Here is a 17,630-nt window from a genome sequence, read left to right on the forward strand (position 1 = left end):
CTGGAGGCTTGTGTAGGATGAAAAGACTTTATGGTGTGTCAAGCCCTGATGCTAATCACAGGTGGCCAGAGGACGGGGAACTCGTGAGACCAGTTTGACCTGGGGCAGCGGAGCCAAGCTGCCCAGGTCACAGAAGAGTCAAAGAAAGGCACATGTGCTCTAAAAGGCCCGTATTTGCTTCATGTTATATAGCCTATGTGAGGGCAACCATAAGATGGCCACCGATACAAAATGGAACCCACGTAGTGATGTGAAATAGCGTATACACAGTGCATTCATAGCTAAAACTTTACACAAAGCACTTGTACATACCGCATTAACCATTCGCGGTTCACTATTACCGAGATAGACAGGGGTAGGGCCCTGCCTCCTACGCTTTCCCAAATTCTAAAGTATGACAGACCCTCCTTTTGCCCTTACATAGGCAATAACTACACTCATTTCAATCCGAGTCTATGTCAATATTCACGAAGTCATGGAGATGTTGCTGTAGCATCATCCTATTATTTAGCTCGTCCCTCGATACAGGTTTCCTTACACACAATGTAGCACAGAGGCCACATATCGCAGGAGCACACTGTATGCACAGACAGAACAGGAAAAGGATGGCTAAGATCATTCCAATGACCATCAGAACTTTCCAACCCCAGGCAGATATCAGTTCCCAGAACCACCCCACCAGTGACCAATCACCTTTATCCACGTGTATGGACTCAGATATTTTATGCAGTTTGGAGAGGGCTTGATAAACTGTTGGAGCGTTGTCTGGTATGAAAATGCAACAACTGGATTGGATAACCTTACATACCCCACCACGGTCTGCAAGTATAACGTCTAGAACCATGCGGTTCTGCAAAGTCATGAGGCGATCCGCTTGGACCTCAGCTGTCAAATTACCAAGGGCACCAGCCGTTACATTAACAGTGGATTCAACCACACGAGTCAGTTGTCTCAGGTTCCTACTATTAACCATAGGTCCCCAAAACGGCAGGAAACCCAAGAAGAAATCTCCCGCTTCCTGACCAGCAGTATCCTCCTTCCTAATCACGCCTCTCACAACTCTGGTCTTGTGATAGTCAGAGGCGGCAGTAAATGTTGGCGGTAGCAGATTTGCAATATAACATGTGCCCAAGAAGTCAGGGGGCAACCATGTATATGCTCGATCATTGCAGATAAAATATGTACCCTTGGCAGCCAAAAACGCAGGGGAAAACTGCGATGGAAAAGTGTACGTTTCAGTACAGTCACTTCTCCCCAATTGAGCTCTAGGATTCTGACCATTACCTTGTAAACAGAACCGACCTATGTGGGGTACGACCCAGATTGGGGATGAGATTTTCCGTTGTCTTTCACCTAGACTAATACTATACCCCATCGCGTTCCACCCTACATAAGCTCTCAACTCTTCTTTGGGAATGGATGAGTATGCGTCGATATCTCTACTCATATCGGCAACTCCTTTCACTAAAGCTTTGTTATTGGTGCTAGGTCTGATGGAACGCGGTTGTCGCGGGGAGTACGCATCTAGTGCATAGAGAAACATGGTCTGGAATGCCCATGACGATCCATTGTAACTATACGGCAACACCAGATAGGGAATACCCTTATTAATGGTATGTGGCATTAAACCGCACACCCAACAATTTGTTGTATTCATGACTAGTTGGTGCTGGTGCAGGAGCTGAATAAACGAGTTATTCACAAACTCTGATCGTCTAGCTTGTTCATGTTCAGGCAGATGGTGAAAAGAGTGTGAGGAGATAGTAGGAGGAAGTATAGGCTGTACAGTGGGTGCAATGGGCTCTTGAGAGGAGAAAAATACAAATCCTACAGTAAACATTACCATACTACATAATACAAACAGGCATAAAAATAAAAAAACGTTTGCTCCTCATTGTTTTACATATTCTTGCTTTAAAGTTAATTTCCTCAGTGAGTCTCTCCATCTTACAAAACTCCATCCTCTAATCGTGCCGCTCGCGGCGGGTGAGTATCTTCTGCTAAGGAGTACGCCTGTCAGTCCAGGGAACGCCCTAGACCAACCAGGACCGTCGACCTAACGTCTTCGGCCTGTACCCCAAAGTCTTGGCACCGCGACCCTGCGGCTGAACCCGGATGGTGGTTCGAAAAACAAAAATCAAGAAAGTCCTTCAGATGGGAGAGCTCTGGTTATCAAAAAATAAAAAGGTAAAAGAAAAAGAATATTTATTTGTCCGTGGGCCTTGGTCTTAAATTGTAATGGAGACGGCCAGGTACTGTTTGATCTTGGAACAAGAGTTCAGGCTCTGTGGTGTCCAATCGAATTGACGGAGGCACAGCTTCTTGCAAAATATCGTCACTTTCCTGCGCTGAAGCTGTGCCTTTTATGCGTGCATCACTGAACGGCACAAAGCGAGGTACAGTGTCTGTTTCAGAGTCTGCGATACCCTCCTGGACCCACTGGTCAAACGGCAGAGGCAAAGGGATCCTTTTGATGTGGGCGCCGTGGATCCAGTTTTTCTTCCCCTTCACTCGAACAGCTGATCTTGTAGACAGTAGTACGAGGTGAGGGCCAATCCAGCGGGGCTCATCGTTGGTTTTCCGCTGAAAATTTTTCACCAAGACCCACGTGCCAGGGTCGATAGGGTGTCCTGGAGCCTCAGAGGCCTGGGGGAGAGTATCATGCACCTGTTGGTGTAAAACACGCAGTTTAACCGTCAAATCATACAAGTAATCAAGCAGTACTGGATGTTCGATTTCACTGAATTTCGTCGGTCTTGGCACACCCCATACATTGGCCGGGCGGCCAAAAACGACCTCGTAGGGACTAAGTCCCACTCGTGAGTGCACTGTCATTCTTGTGGATAGGAGTGCTAGAGGCAGAGCGTCAGGCCATTTAAGACCGGTGCTTGCCTGGATTTTGGCCAATTTTAGTTTTAGAGCGCCATTGTAGCGCTCCACTAATCCAGCTGATTGGGGGTGATTTGCAGCGTGAAACTTCTGCCTTATACCTAGTCCCTCACACACATTCTTCATCACTTGGCCCACAAACTCACTCCCATTATCACTCCACACCATTCTTGGCATTCCAAACCTAGGGAAAAATTCCTTCACAAGGGCTTTGGCTGTGGACAGGGCAGTGTTATCTTTTAGAGGATAGGCCTCTATCCATTTTGAGAAAGCGCAAACAACCACCAACACATATTTCAGGTTGTTGCATCTTTCCATGTGGATGAAATCTAGCTGCAAAACTTCAAATGGGTATGATGGAGGCGCAAAATGACCAGCTGGAGTTGGGGTTCCCCTACCAGGGTTGTATTTCAAGCATACCATACAATTCTTGACCACATTCTCTGCACACTTAGGAATTCCAGCATTCTGCCATACTGGAGCCAACAACTTACAGATTCCTTTCGTACTGATGTGCGCCGTTCCATGTGCCATAGTGACCACTGGAAGCACATATGCATCAGGTAACAACCATCGCCTATGTTCTGACAAATCAATCCAACAACCATTCTCATCTAACTTACCCATACTTTCTCTCCACTTGCTTAACTCTTTCTCTGTGGCTTCAGCTTGAAGGGACTTTACACTCTCTATTGTGTTTTCACACATTCCAACATCACCAACCCATCTGGCAGGGCCTGCAACATACATTCGAGTCTTCACATCTTTTGCTGTTTCTTTCGCGACTTCATCAGCAAACGCATTACCACGACCAACATCATCAGTGATTTTCTTGTGCGCACTGCATTTCATAATCGCAACTTGCAACGGTAGGGTCAGCGACTCAAGGAGCTCATTCACCAACTTGCCATTCTGAATCTTAGCTCCATGCGAGGTCAGGAACCCACGTTCCTTCCACAATCGCCCAAAACTATGAGCCACGCCAAAGGCGTACTGGCTATCAGTGTATATGTTCACTTTCATTCCTTCAGACAACACGCATGCTCTCGTAAGGGCAATCAATTCTGCTGCTTGAGCCGAATTTTGTGGCACACGCGCAGTTTCCACAATCGTGTGCAAAGTCGTGATAGCATATGCAGCAGTCGTATCACAATTCGGAAGCTTGAAACACGAACCATCCACCCATAAAGTACCATCACACTCAGTCAGGGGAGTATCTTTAAGATCTACTCTCCCTTTCGTCTCTTCTTCTGTTCTGAACAGACAATCATGTTGCTCAATCTCATCTAGGTCTGCTGGAATTGGCAATAATGTAGCTGGATTCAACGTGTTGCATCTCTTTATGTGTATATGGTTTGCTAACAGTGTCAGCTCATAACCAGATAATCGCGCACTAGTTAAGTGTTGTGTCTTGGTCCTGTTTAACAATGTGTCCACAGCATGTGGAACCATAACAATCAATGTATTATCCATTACTAGGCCAGCAGACTGTCGGATAGACATAGCTGCGGTGGCTGTGGCTCTCAGACAACTTGGCAATGCCCTCGCTACAGGGTCCAAGGTTGATGAAAAGTATGCGCATGGACGCGGTCTGTCGCCAAAAGGCTGTGTTAACACTGATAATGCGCAACCATCTTTCTCGTGAACATACAATGTAAAAGGCTTGCTGTAGTCAGGGGTACCCAACACAGGAGCTGAGCACAATGCATTACGCAATTCCCAAAAACTTTTCTGACACTCTTCAGACCATGGGATGGGATTCGGTGTGTCTTTCCATGTCAATGCTAACAAAGGTTTTGCCAACAAGGAAAAATTAGGAATCCAATGCCTACAGTATGAAGTAATGCCCAAGAAAGCACGCACTTCTCTCTGTGTTCTTGGCACACTCAACTGTGCAATGGCTTGAATTCTTTCTGGGGTCAGTTTCCTTCCCTCCTTCGATAAGAGATGACCTAAGTAGGTCACCTCTTGTTGGCAATATTGCAGCTTTGAGAGAGACACTTTGTGATGGAAGGCAGACAAATGACGCAACAATGACAAGGTAGCGTGTTTGCAAATCTTTTCAGTATCCGCAGAGATCAGTAAATCGTCGACGTACTGAATGAGGATAGCGCCACTAGGTAAAACAAGTGCATCAAGCTGCGCTTTTAGAGCCTGACTATATATTGATGGACTTTCACAGTAGCCTTGGGGAGCGCGTTTAAAGCGGAAGCTGCGACCTCCTAAACTGAAGCCAAAAATGTCTCTGCTCTCCTCTGCAATTGGGATGCTAAAGAAAGCATTCTTTAGATCGATTACTGAGAACCATGCAGCGGAGGCAGGAATCATGGTTAACAAGGCAGTTATATCATGGACAACGGGAAACTGTGGCACAACAATCTTATTAACCTCTCTAAGATCAATCACGAATCTGTAAACAGGTGGCTGTGAAGGGTCCGTTCGTTTTAAGACAGGTAAAACAGGACTATTGCAAACGTTGCCTCTTGTCTCTTCAATTACACCCTTTTTAATCAAATCACTGACAATTGCTAACAATGCTTTCTGACCTTCATTGGAGATCTTATACTGGGGAATACGTGGCAATCTGACATTGGCTCTTATAGTGACCACATATGGCGGTATTTCCAAAAGACCCTCATCGTTGGGACCAGTAGCCCAAAGGGCATCCGGAAGGGATGACAATTCAGGTGGCATTGCGTTTTCAGACAAATACATTGGGGAAATCACTTTCTTACCTAATGTAAGTTGTACTCCCGAGGGAGAACAATATAGTGTTGCATGCAATCTTTTTAGCAAATCTAAGCCTAGCAAATTTTCACCACAACCTGTTGTTAGAATGAGGGGTGCTTTTAGCTCACAAGGTCCAACAGAAAGTGACATAGGACTAGAAATCGGGTTCTTAACTGGGGCGCCAGAAAAACCTACTGAGACATTCATTTCGCCAGACAAAGGCGCGCCAGGGAGTTTTGAATGCATGATTGAACTCTTTGCAGCACCAGTGTCCAGCAGAAAGGGCTCCGTTACATTTGCTGTAGTTACTTTAACATAAGGTCCGCTCTGATCCACTGGCACTGAAACAACTCCCACTCTGTGTCTACCGCGGTCCTAGTAATCATTATCTTCTACATTGTCATCTTCTGCATAATAATCATTATTGTAGTACTGAGCTGTATTACCAGTCGCGTTGGCTTGCTGATCAAAGCTATTTATGGTATTTTGTGGCGGAAGAGGACGCGCGTTCTGGAGAACATTTCCACGCCCTCTGCCTCTAGGAGCTTGCTGACCACCTCTACCTCTTGCGCCATACGCATTACTGTTACGCTGCATTAATTTAGGGCAACTATATTTAAAATGACCTTCCTCTTTGCAATATGAACATTGGTTGGGACCTACAGGGATTCGTGGTTGATAATACCCATTCATTTGCTGATTATTCTGAAACTGTTGGGGCTGCTGATAGATACCTTGTTTTTGCCTATAATTATTCTGTCCTCCACGTGGTGGATAAGCCTGCTGCAAGAGGACCTTTGTTTTTAGTTCTTTCGTTTTCTTATCTGTTCTATCCTTCTCATCTTTGTCTCTATTCTCATAATACTGTGCAGTAGCCAGTATTTGCGCTGAAGAGGAAACAGCCCAAGAACTTTCAGAGTCTTTTAATTTCTTACACAACTCGGGAAGTACATTCTGCACAAATTTATCAACGAATAACCGTTGGCCACCTTCAGCGCTCATGTCTTGACCACTGTGGTCGATAAACGTTTCTTCAAACCTGGTAAAGAAATCAGATACTGTCTCTTCTTTCTTCTGCTTGCAGGCGGATAGTTTGTCCCAATTTACGCGCATCGCGGGCATTATGGTTTTCATGTAGGTAATAATTCTACCAGGGAGCGCTGCTATGAGGGGCTCAGGTTTTGCACCGCCAACTTGTCTAGCGTCTGCAGCAATGATATTAGCCCATGTGTCACCCAATTCTGCAGCGTGATCTACATTATGAATGGATCCCCATAAAGGCTGTGGAACAACATTCCCAAACAACATATCTATATCGGCCAGATTCATTACACATGATTCTGCAGTTTGGGATAACTCCTTATAATATCCTGCAGGGTTTTTACGGGGATCAGGCAATGTCTGTTTACGCGCTAAGACCTCAGATCGTTTCCATGGGACATGTACCCAAACACGCTGAAAATGTGCTGGAGCAGCAGCAATACCTTGAGCGGCATCAGCCGCAACGGCTTCCTTCCATACCGGAGGGACTTCTCTCATGGGGTATTGTCGCGCCTTTCCCTTCTTCCCCACAGGGAAATCTTGTGTAAACAATGGCTGTTGACAATCATCATTCCTCAAGGATAATAAGATCGCAACTGCTTTATTGACATCGGGGCCCACAATCGTACCTTTCCCAAAATCGAATCTCACCTGACACAACTCTTGCGGGCTTGGATCTCTACCATGATTATCCAATTCCTCACAGAGAATTTCACACATTTTCTCGAACACATACCTCTGTTTCGGGGCATCCCATTGATGAAACACATCAACAACCGATTCCACATCATAGCATGAAGGGAAACCAATCCACCTACGCGCCAGATGATCTAACACCTCTTTCTCGTCAGAATCAGGCAGTTGACTGTGCAATTGCTTACGCTGTAAGGCAGGAGTCGTACTAGATGACCCAAAAAGAGGCGACATTAGACTAGTAACTACATTAGCTAGTCGTTGTCGTGCTGAAGGAGAAGTTGAGGCAAAAACGGGGGGATAGACAGAGGGAAGAAAAACAGATTCAGATACAGGTACCTGGGTAGTGTAAGACGGAGCGCCAGGGGAAACCACTGGCATGTTAGACAAAGTCGCAGGAAGCGCGGGGGTAACAGGTAACAAAACCGGCGGCCCTTGAGAGGGCTGCACTGCAGGGATAGGAGCCAGCTGAGGAGGAGCTGGCAGCTGCGGGAAGGCTTGCGGCATATTTACTGGAGGCTGCACATTTACAAGCTGTGGAGATGCTGTGGCATTTTGCGCATATGGGGGTGGCGAACTTAACAAATGGGACATTAGGGAATCTTTCTCATTCTCTTTTGTGTCATCTTGCACAAGGGGTGACAAAGCAGGGTAACATTTATCAATCCCTAGTTTGCGCTGTCTATGCAACTGTTCCCTCATTTGTTCCTCCTCATTATCTTTAAATTGCACAGCTGCTTGCATCACTGACATACCTCTCTCTCTCTTATCTCTTTTCGCTAGCTTAATTTGCTTCTGTTTGGCCTCCTTTCGCCATAGGCGGAAAGAATCAAACATCGCCGGCCAGGCTTTCTTTGTAAACAATTTAACTTCTAAATTATCTAAGATATCTGTATCGAAACTACCATTTTGGGGCCATTTTAAAACACCGTCCTTTCTGGTGTATCGGATCCATATTTCATTATATGCAATGGGGCCCACGCCATGTTTTACATAAAGCTCATAAGTTGGAGTTCCAATTGGAGGAACCGGACATGAATCCTCTAACTGGAAATCCCTTCCACAACCCAAACAAAATAGTCTTCCAAATACACTAGCACCAGGCATCTTTGCTCACTAGTCTAGTTCCCAACTTCAGAGGATTATCGATTACGATAGTCTCGTGAATACACGAGTCCTCTGGCTTTGGGGTTTGCAAACTCCAAATAAACCAAGATTATCCCGAAGGATACCAAACAAATTAGGAGACGCTCCACTTATACTTAACTGAATATCGATGATCAATGGCCTCACCAGAAGACTCTCTCGATTGTTTCGCTCTACCAAAATCGTCAAGGGTCCAAAACAGGGTGATTAATCAGGGCAGCAGTACTTCGTAGCCGTCGGGACGTGGAGAACCTCGCAGAAAAGACTTTCGGACCACGTCGACATGCAGGGGTCGATGAAGTGGCGGCCTTCCTCCAGAATTTCCACACAAAGCTCCTCACGAACCTCTGGCTTGGACCGGTACCGCTGAAATCGCGCAGAGTTGGGCGCCAACTGAAGTACTGGATATTTTAAGCCCAGCGGTGCAGGGGAACACACCCTATGACTTCGGGGTTCTTCCTGTTTCAGACCTACAGAAACACAGAGTCTTCTGGGTGAAGTCAAAGATCAGTTAATTGGCTGCAGACCAATTACAGGCGTCCTAGAAGTACAACAGCGTGTATGTTCTCAGGAGACTGCTGAAAATCACAGAAACAGGCTTCTCCTTAAATACAGAATTTCCTGCCTCAGGCATACATTCCTTAGTTTATGGCATGGTCATTCAAAGTATACATTACAAAACGAAAAGGCAGAGTCATGATGACCATCCCACATTCCAGTTAAGCAAGCCCGCAATTATTTACACAGCAAAGCTCAGATCCCACATCAGATATCGATAGGCCCCAATAAACATGAGCATCTCCTGTCTTGGGAAACAAGCCATAAAGCAGGAACAGTCAGGTGTGAAAGAGATTAGCTGGAGGCTTGTGTAGGATGAAAAGACTTTATGGTGTGTCAAGCCCTGATGCTAATCACAGGTGGCCAGAGGACGGGGAACTCGTGAGACCAGTTTGACCTGGGGCAGCGGAGCCAAGCTGCCCAGGTCACAGAAGAGTCAAAGAAAGGCACATGTGCTCTAAAAGGCCCGTATTCGCTTCATGTTATATAGCCTATGTGAGGGCAACCATAAGATGGCCACCGATACAAAATGGAACCCACGTAGTGATGTGAAATAGCGTATACACAGTGCATTCATAGCTAAAACGTTACACAAAGCACTTGTACATACCGCATTAACCATTCGCGGTTCACTATTACCGAGATAGACAGGGGTAGGGCCCTGCCTCCTACGCGGTCCCAAATTCTAAAGTACGACACTAGCTATAACACCCCTAAAACCTATTGTTTTTTCAGTGAATTTCTAAGGGTTTTTAAATGCTAATTCCTAACTATATCAGGCCTGAAACCTATGGTTTTTTTCAGTGAATTTCAAAGGTTTTTTAAATGCTAATTCCTAACTATATCAGGCCTGAAACCTATGGTTTTTTCAGTGCATATATATATATATATATATATATATATATATATATATATATATATATATATATATATATATATATATATATAACCTACTGGCGGTCGCCAGTAGGTAGTTATAGTTAGGACCCTGTTTCCATAGGAAATCCGCAACATTCTATTTTGAATAACTTTGGCGCCGGTCGACGAATCCTCGCGAATTTCTCAAAATAGGTGGGGCGCTACGCTCCGCTCCTACCCTGAAAGTCTCGGGGGGATTCGTCAAGCGGGGGCTGAGATAAAAGGGGGGTCCCAAAACGCGTTTTTCCCATGCATTTTTCCACAGGACCTTTAGACAGGGCTACAGCCCGAACGGCTGAACAGAATTACTAGAAATTTGGCAGAGAGGTAGTCCTCAGGTCAAGGAAGTGCCTTTTGTAGGTTTGGTGTAAATCTGTTCAGTAGATTCTGAGAAAATAGCCTTTAAATCAATATATATATCTGAGCCAGCTTACGGTACGCTTACCGTAAGCTTACCGTACGCGTACGGTGGCGTGCGCGAGCGCGATTCTGATTGGCTGTTTGATCTTAGTAAACATTCGAATCGGCCGAAACCAGGAAGCGGCGGCCGCCATTTTGTGTATTTCACTCCGGTAAAAAAGAGTGATATCTTGAAAAGGGGGCAAGGGAGAGAGTTACAGACCCCCTAACATTTGTAAGGGGGTCAAAGAAGGACAGAAAAGTACAAAGAAAACATGTATTGATTTCGAAAAAAAATCGCCGGGTACGCGTACGGTAAGCTTACGGTAAGCGTACGGTAAAAAAAAAAAAAAAAAAGAAATGAAATTCAGATTTAAGTGTTTAGATATTAGGGGGCTCTAAAAAGAGCCGTTGTGTTTATTAAGTGATTTTTTAGTGGTACCTACAAGTAAGTACCGATGCAGAGTCTAAGGTTCAAGAGGAAGACTCTGTTCCCTTCATCATTGAAGTGCACACCATCTCCTCTATAAATGTCTTGCATGTCGTAACGCAAGTTGTTGTGGTAAATGGAACCCATACCATAGTCACGGAGGAAAGCAGAAACAGATTTGTTGACGTGCTTTCTTGCTTTGTCAATCTGCGGACAGAAATGATTGGACCAGTTCCATTTTTGCCTTTGGCATATGTTAGAAAACACAAAGGCAGTTTTAGGGAAAAGTGAAAACAGTTGTGCAAAGGTGTCCTTCATAAGCATTTCCAGACCTACCCCAGTCAAAGTGCCTAGGTCATTGCAACCACAGTGCACTATTATGAGGTCAGGGTGTTGGATTTGCATGAAGGATTTCACCAATGGCATCAATTGGTGCCACTTTAACCCTCTCTGACCAATCCATTTAATGTCTACATTTGGCAAAGCAAGGTCTCTCACCATACCTGTTTTCTCTGCAAACTTTTCACTCCAGAAGACATAGCTGTGCCCTACAATCCACACTGTGAACATCTTCAAAGGAGAACTGGATGCACTCAGGAGGTGTCTTTCAGTAGAATGGCAATATGAAAAGAAAGACAGTTTGGAAATGGAGGCATACATATTTTTTTTTTTTTAAAAAGAACTGATTGGCTGTTTCATACCATTCTAGAATAAAAACTAGGCTGTATGTGTAAATTAATAGAAGCATGTTTTGTATTGGTACAGAAAAATGTGTTACCAAAGAACAGTACTATGGATTTGATGTTAGGTTTGAAAAGTCAAGCACTCTTGCTCTGTGGAATTGAAACATTGTTTGGCGAACTTCTGACCTGACTCCACACAGCAGTGTTCCATGAGCTGTTGCTATGGTAGCAGGCAGAAGTCAAGTTGGGGGAAGGGTACTAGGCAGAAGTCAAATTGGGGGAAGGGTACTTTTGGAAAAGGGTTGGTTTTCAACCAATAGAAATGTGTGATTACATTTGAAAAAAAGGGGGAAGCGCTGAGATTTGAAACTTACATGTATATGTGTGGAAAAATAGAGGGAAACTTTGCCATTATCTGGTTCTGCTGAGAGGAGAGAGGTGTAGAGAACAGAGATCCTGGCTCTGATAATCTGCTGTTTGAGTGCCACATTTCTTTCACAACTAACTAATTTTAAAGGTGAGTTTAGAGTTTGAGAGGAGATGTATATGGTAAATTAAGAAATGAATAATAGAAATGTAATTCTTTTTGTTGAAGTTGTGTTTATTATTTTCTGTTTTGGGAGAAATTTAAATGTGAGGAACATGTAAAATAATATGGACTATGTTTTCACGATAAATTAAGGTGTATTGGTATAAAAAAAGAATAGTTTAAGGGTTTGCGGTTGGACTCAGTAATGCAAATACATTCAGCATCACTAAGGCTGGTTGCCCTTGCTGGAGTGTAGGCAGTCACCCAGGATACACATGGTGGTGGTCTGAAAAAGCAGTCTGGACATGGGCTTTTTAAAAAATCTGAAAAGTGGATTCATAATGTGTCAGTCTGCAAAAGTGATTATCACTTGCCAAAAAAAAAGAGCAGTAAGTGTGCTTTCAAATTGGCAAAGAAATTTTGTTTTGTGACTAATGTGAAAACATGACTCTGTGTGCAAATAGGAATTACAGGCAGAGATTTATTGCGTTTTGCTCTGGTGATTTCACAGTTGCATTAGTAGGAAAAAGGGGGAGCGATTTTTTGGTGCAGAAGCAGACTCTTAGCACACACCCAGCTCCTTTCCATGTATAATCATGCACAGTATTTACAAGCGAGTGGGGTTTGAGGTTTCAGTCTGTAATGCAAATACATTCAGCATCACTAAGGCTGGTTGCCCTTGCTGGAGTGTAGGCAGTCACCCAGGATACACATGGTGGTGGTCTGAAAAAGCAGTCTGGACATGGGCTTTTTAAAAAATCTGAAAAGTGGATTCATAATGTGTCAGTCTGTAAAAGTGATTATCACTTGCCAAAAAAAAAGAGCAGTAATTGTGCTTTCAAATTGGCAAAGAAATTTCGTTTTGTGACTAATGTGAAAACATGACTCTGTGTGCAAATAGGAATTATAGGCAGAGATTTATTGCGTTTTGCTCTGGTGATTTCACAGTTGCATTAGTAGGAAAAAGGGGGAGCGATTTTTTGGTGCAGAAGCAGACTCTTAGCACACACCCAGCTCCTTTCCATGTATAATCATGCACAGTATTTACAAGCGAGTGGGGTTTGAGGTTTCAGTCTGTAATGCAAATACATTCAGCATCACTAAGGCTGGTTGCCCTTGCTGGAGTGTAGGCAGTCACCCAGGATACACATGGTGGTGGTCTGAAAAAGCAGTCTGGACATGGGCTTTTAAAAAAATCTGAAAAGTGGATTCATAATGTGTCAGTCTGTAAAAGTGATTATCACTTGCCAAAAAAAAAGAGCAGTAAGTGTGCTTTCAAATTGGCAAAGAAATTTCGTTTTGTGACTAATGTGAAAACATGACTCTGTGTGCAAATAGGAATTAATGGCAGAGATTTATTGCGTTTTGCTCTGGTGATTTCACAGTTGCATTAGTAGGAAAAAGGGGGAGCGATTTTTTGGTGCAGAAGCAGACTCTTAGCACACACCCAGCTCCTTTCCATGTATAATCATGCACAGTATTTACAAGCGAGTGGGGTTTGAGGTTTCAGTCTGTAATGCAAATACATTCAGCATCACTAAGGCTGGTTGCCCTTGCTGGAGTGTAGGCAGTCACCCAGGATACACATGGTGGTGGTCTGAAAAAGCAGTCTGGACATGGACTTTTTAAAAAATCTGAAAAGTGGATTTATAATGTGTCAGTCTGTAAAAGTGATTATCAATTGCCAAAAAAAAGAGCAGTAAGTGTGCTTTCAAATTGGCAAAGAAATTTCTCTTTGTGACTAATGTGAAAACATGACTCTGTGTGCAAATAGGAATTACAGGCAGAGATTTATTGCGTTTTGCTCTAGTGATTTCACAGTTGCATTAGTAGGAAAAAGGGGGAGCGATTTTTTGGTGCAGAAGCAGACTCTTAGCACACACCCAGCTCCTTTCCATGTATAATCATGCACAGTATTTACAAGCGAGTGGGGTTTGAGGTTTCAGTCTGTAATGCAAATACATTCAGCATCACTAAGGCTGGTTGCCCTTGCTGAAGTGTAGGCAGTCACCCAGGATACACATGGTGGTGGTCTGAAAAAGCAGTCTGGACATGGGCTTTTTAAAAAATCTGAAAAGTGGATTCATAATGTGTCAGTCTGTAAAAGTGATTATCACTTGCCAAAAAAAAAGAGCAGTAAGTGTGCTTTCAAATTGGCAAAGAAATTTCGTTTTGTGACTAATGTGAAAACATGACTCTGTGTGCAAATAGGAATTACAGGCAGAGATTTATTGCGTTTTGCTCTGGTGATTTCACAGTTTCATTAGTAGGAAAAAGGGGGAGCGATTTTTTGGTGCAGAAGCAGACTCTTAGCACACACCCAGCTCCTTTCCATGTATAATCATGCACAGTATTTACAAGCGAGTGGGGTTTGAGGTTTCAGTCTGTAATGCAAATACATTCAGCATCACTAAGGCTGGTTGCCCTTGCTGGAGTGTAGGCAGTCACCCAGGATACACATGGTGGTGGTCTGAAAAAGCAGTCTGGACATGGGCTTTTTAAAAAATCTGAAAAGTGGATTCATAATGTGTCAGTCTGTAAAAGTGATTATCACTTGCCAAAAAAAAAGAGCAGTAAGTGTGCTTTCAAATTGGCAAAGAAATTTCGTTTTGTGACTAATGTGAAAACATGACTCTGTGTGCAAATAGGAATTACAGGCAGAGATTTATTGCGTTTTGCTCTGGTGATTTCACAGTTGCATTAGTAGGAAAAAGGGGGAGCGATCTCTTGGTGCAGAAGCAGACTCTTAGCACACACCCAGCTCCTTTCCATGTATAATCATGCACAGTATTTACAAGCGAGTGGGGTTTGAGGTTTCAGTCTGTAATGCAAATACATTCAGCATCACTAAGGCTGGTTGCCCTTGCTGGAGTGTAGGCAGTCACCCAGGATACACATGGTGGTGGTCTGAAAAAGCAGTCTGGACATGGGCTTTTTAAAAAATCTGAAAAGTGGATTCATAATGTGTCAGTCTGTAAAAGTGATTATCAATTGCCAAAAAAAAGAGCAGTAAGTGTGCTTTCAAATTGGCAAAGAAATTTCTCTTTGTGACTAATGTGAAAACATGACTCTGTGTGCAAATAGGAATTACAGGCAGAGATTTATTGCGTTTTGCTCTAGTGATTTCACAGTTGCATTAGTAGGAAAAAGGGGGAGCAATTTGTTGGTGCAGAAGCAGACTCTTAGCACACACCCAGCTCCTTTCCATGTATAATCATGCACAGTATTTACAAGCGAGTGGGGTTTGAGGTTTCAGTCTGTAATGCAAATACATTCAGCATCACTAAGGCTGGTTGCCCTTGCTGGAGTGTAGGCAGTCACCCAGGATACACATGGTGGTGGTCTGAAAAAGCAGTCTGGACATGGGCTTTTTAAAAAATCTGAAAAGTGGATTCATAATGTGTCAGTCTGTAAAAGTGATTATCACTTGCCAAAAAAAAAGAGCAGTAAGTGTGCTTTCAAATTGGCAAAGAAATTTCGTTTTGTGACTAATGTGAAGACATGACTCTGTGTGCAAATAGGAATTACAGGCAGAGATTTATTGCGTTTTGCTCTGGTGATTTCACAGTTGCATTAGTAGGAAAAAGGGGGAGCGATTTTTTGGTGCAGAAGCAGACTCTTAGCACACACCCAGCTCCTTTCCATGTATAATCATGCACAGTATTTACAAGCGAGTGGGGTTTGAGGTTTCAGTCTGTAATGCAAATACATTCAGCATCACTAAGGCTGGTTGCCCTTGCTGGAGTGTAGGCAGTCACCCAGGATACACATGGTGGTGGTCTGAAAAAGCAGTCTGGACATGGGCTTTTTAAAAAATCTGAAAAGTGGATTCATAATGTGTCAGTCTGTAAAAGTGATTATCACTTGCCAAAAAAAAAGAGCAGTAAGTGTGCTTTCAAATTGGCAAAGAAATTTCGTTTTGTGACTAATGTGAAAACATGACTCTGTGTGCAAATAGGAATTACAGGCAGAGATTTATTGCGTTTTGCTCTGGTGATTTCACAGTTGCATTAGTAGGAAAAAGGGGGAGCGATTTTTTGGTGCAGAAGCAGACTCTTAGCACACACCCAGCTCCTTTCCATGTATAATCATGCACAGTATTTACAAGCGAGTGGGGTTTGAGGTTTCAGTCTGTAATGCAAATACATTTAGCATCACTAAGGCTGGTTGCCCTTGCTGGAGTGTAGGCAGTCACCCAGGATACACATGGTGGTGGTCTGAAAAAGCAGTCTGGACATGGGCTTTTTAAAAAATCTGAAAAGTGGATTCATAATGTGTCAGTCTGTAAAAGTGATTATCACTTGCCAAAATAAAAGAGCAGTAAGTGTGCTTTCAAATTGGCAAAGAAATGTCGTTTTGTGACTAATGTGAAAACATGACTCTGTGTGCAAATAGGAATTAATGGCAGAGATTTATTGCGTTTTGCTCTGGTGATTTCACAGTTGCATTAGTAGGAAAAAGGGGGAGCGATTTTTTGGTGCAGAAGCAGACTCTTAGCACACACCCAGCTCCTTTCCATGTATAATCATGCACAGTATTTACAAGCGAGTGGGGTTTGAGGTTTCAGTCTGTAATGCAAATACATTCAGCATCACTAAGGCTGGTTGCCCTTGCTGGAGTGTAGGCAGTCACCCAGGATACACATGGTGGTGGTCTGAAAAAGCAGTCTGGACATGGGCTTTTTAAAAAATCTGAAAAGTGGATTCATAATGTGTCAGTCTGTAAAAGTGATTATCACTTGCCAAAAAAAAAGAGCAGTAAGTGTGCTTTCAAATTGGCAAAGAAATTTCGTTTTGTGACTAATGTGAAAACATGACTCTGTGTGCAAATAGGAATTACAGGCAGAGATTTATTGCGTTTTGCTCTGGTGATTTCACAGTTGCATTAGTAGGAAAAAGGGGGAGCGATTTTTTGGTGCAGAAGCAGACTCCTAGCACACACCCAGCTCCTTTCCATGTATAATCATGCACAGTATTTACAAGCGAGTGGGGTTTGAGGTTTCAGTCTGTAATGCAAATACATTCAGCATCACTAAGGCTGGTTGCCCTTGCTGGAGTGTAGGCAGTCATCCAGGATACACATGGTAGTGGTCTGAAAAAGCAGTCTGGACATGGGCTTTTTAAAAAATCTGAAAAGTGGATTCATAATGTGTCAGTCTGTAAAAGTGATTATCACTTGCCAAAAAAAAAGAGCAGTAAGTGTGCTTTCAAATTGGCAAAGAAATTTCGTTTTGTGACTAATGTGAAAACATGACTCTGTGTGCAAATAGGAATTACAGGCAGAGATTTATTGCGTTTTGCTCTGGTGATTTCACAGTTGCATTAGTAGGAAAAAGGGGGAGCGATTTTTGGGTGCAGAAGCAGACTCTTAGCACACACCCAGCTGCTTCCCATGTAGAATCATGCACAGTATTTACAAGCGAGTGGGGTTTGAGGTTTCAGTCTGTAATGCAAATACATTCAGCATCACTAAGGCTGGTTGCCCTTGCTGGAGTGTAGGCAGTCACCCAGGATACACATGGTGGTGGTCTGAAAAAGCAGTCTGGACATGGGCTTTTTAAAAAATCTGAAAAGTGGATTCATAATGTGTCAGTCTGTAAAAGTGATTATCACTT

Source organism: Triturus cristatus, chromosome 10, assembly GCF_964204655.1.
Source record: "Triturus cristatus chromosome 10, aTriCri1.1, whole genome shotgun sequence".
NCBI lineage: Eukaryota > Metazoa > Chordata > Amphibia > Caudata > Salamandridae > Triturus > Triturus cristatus.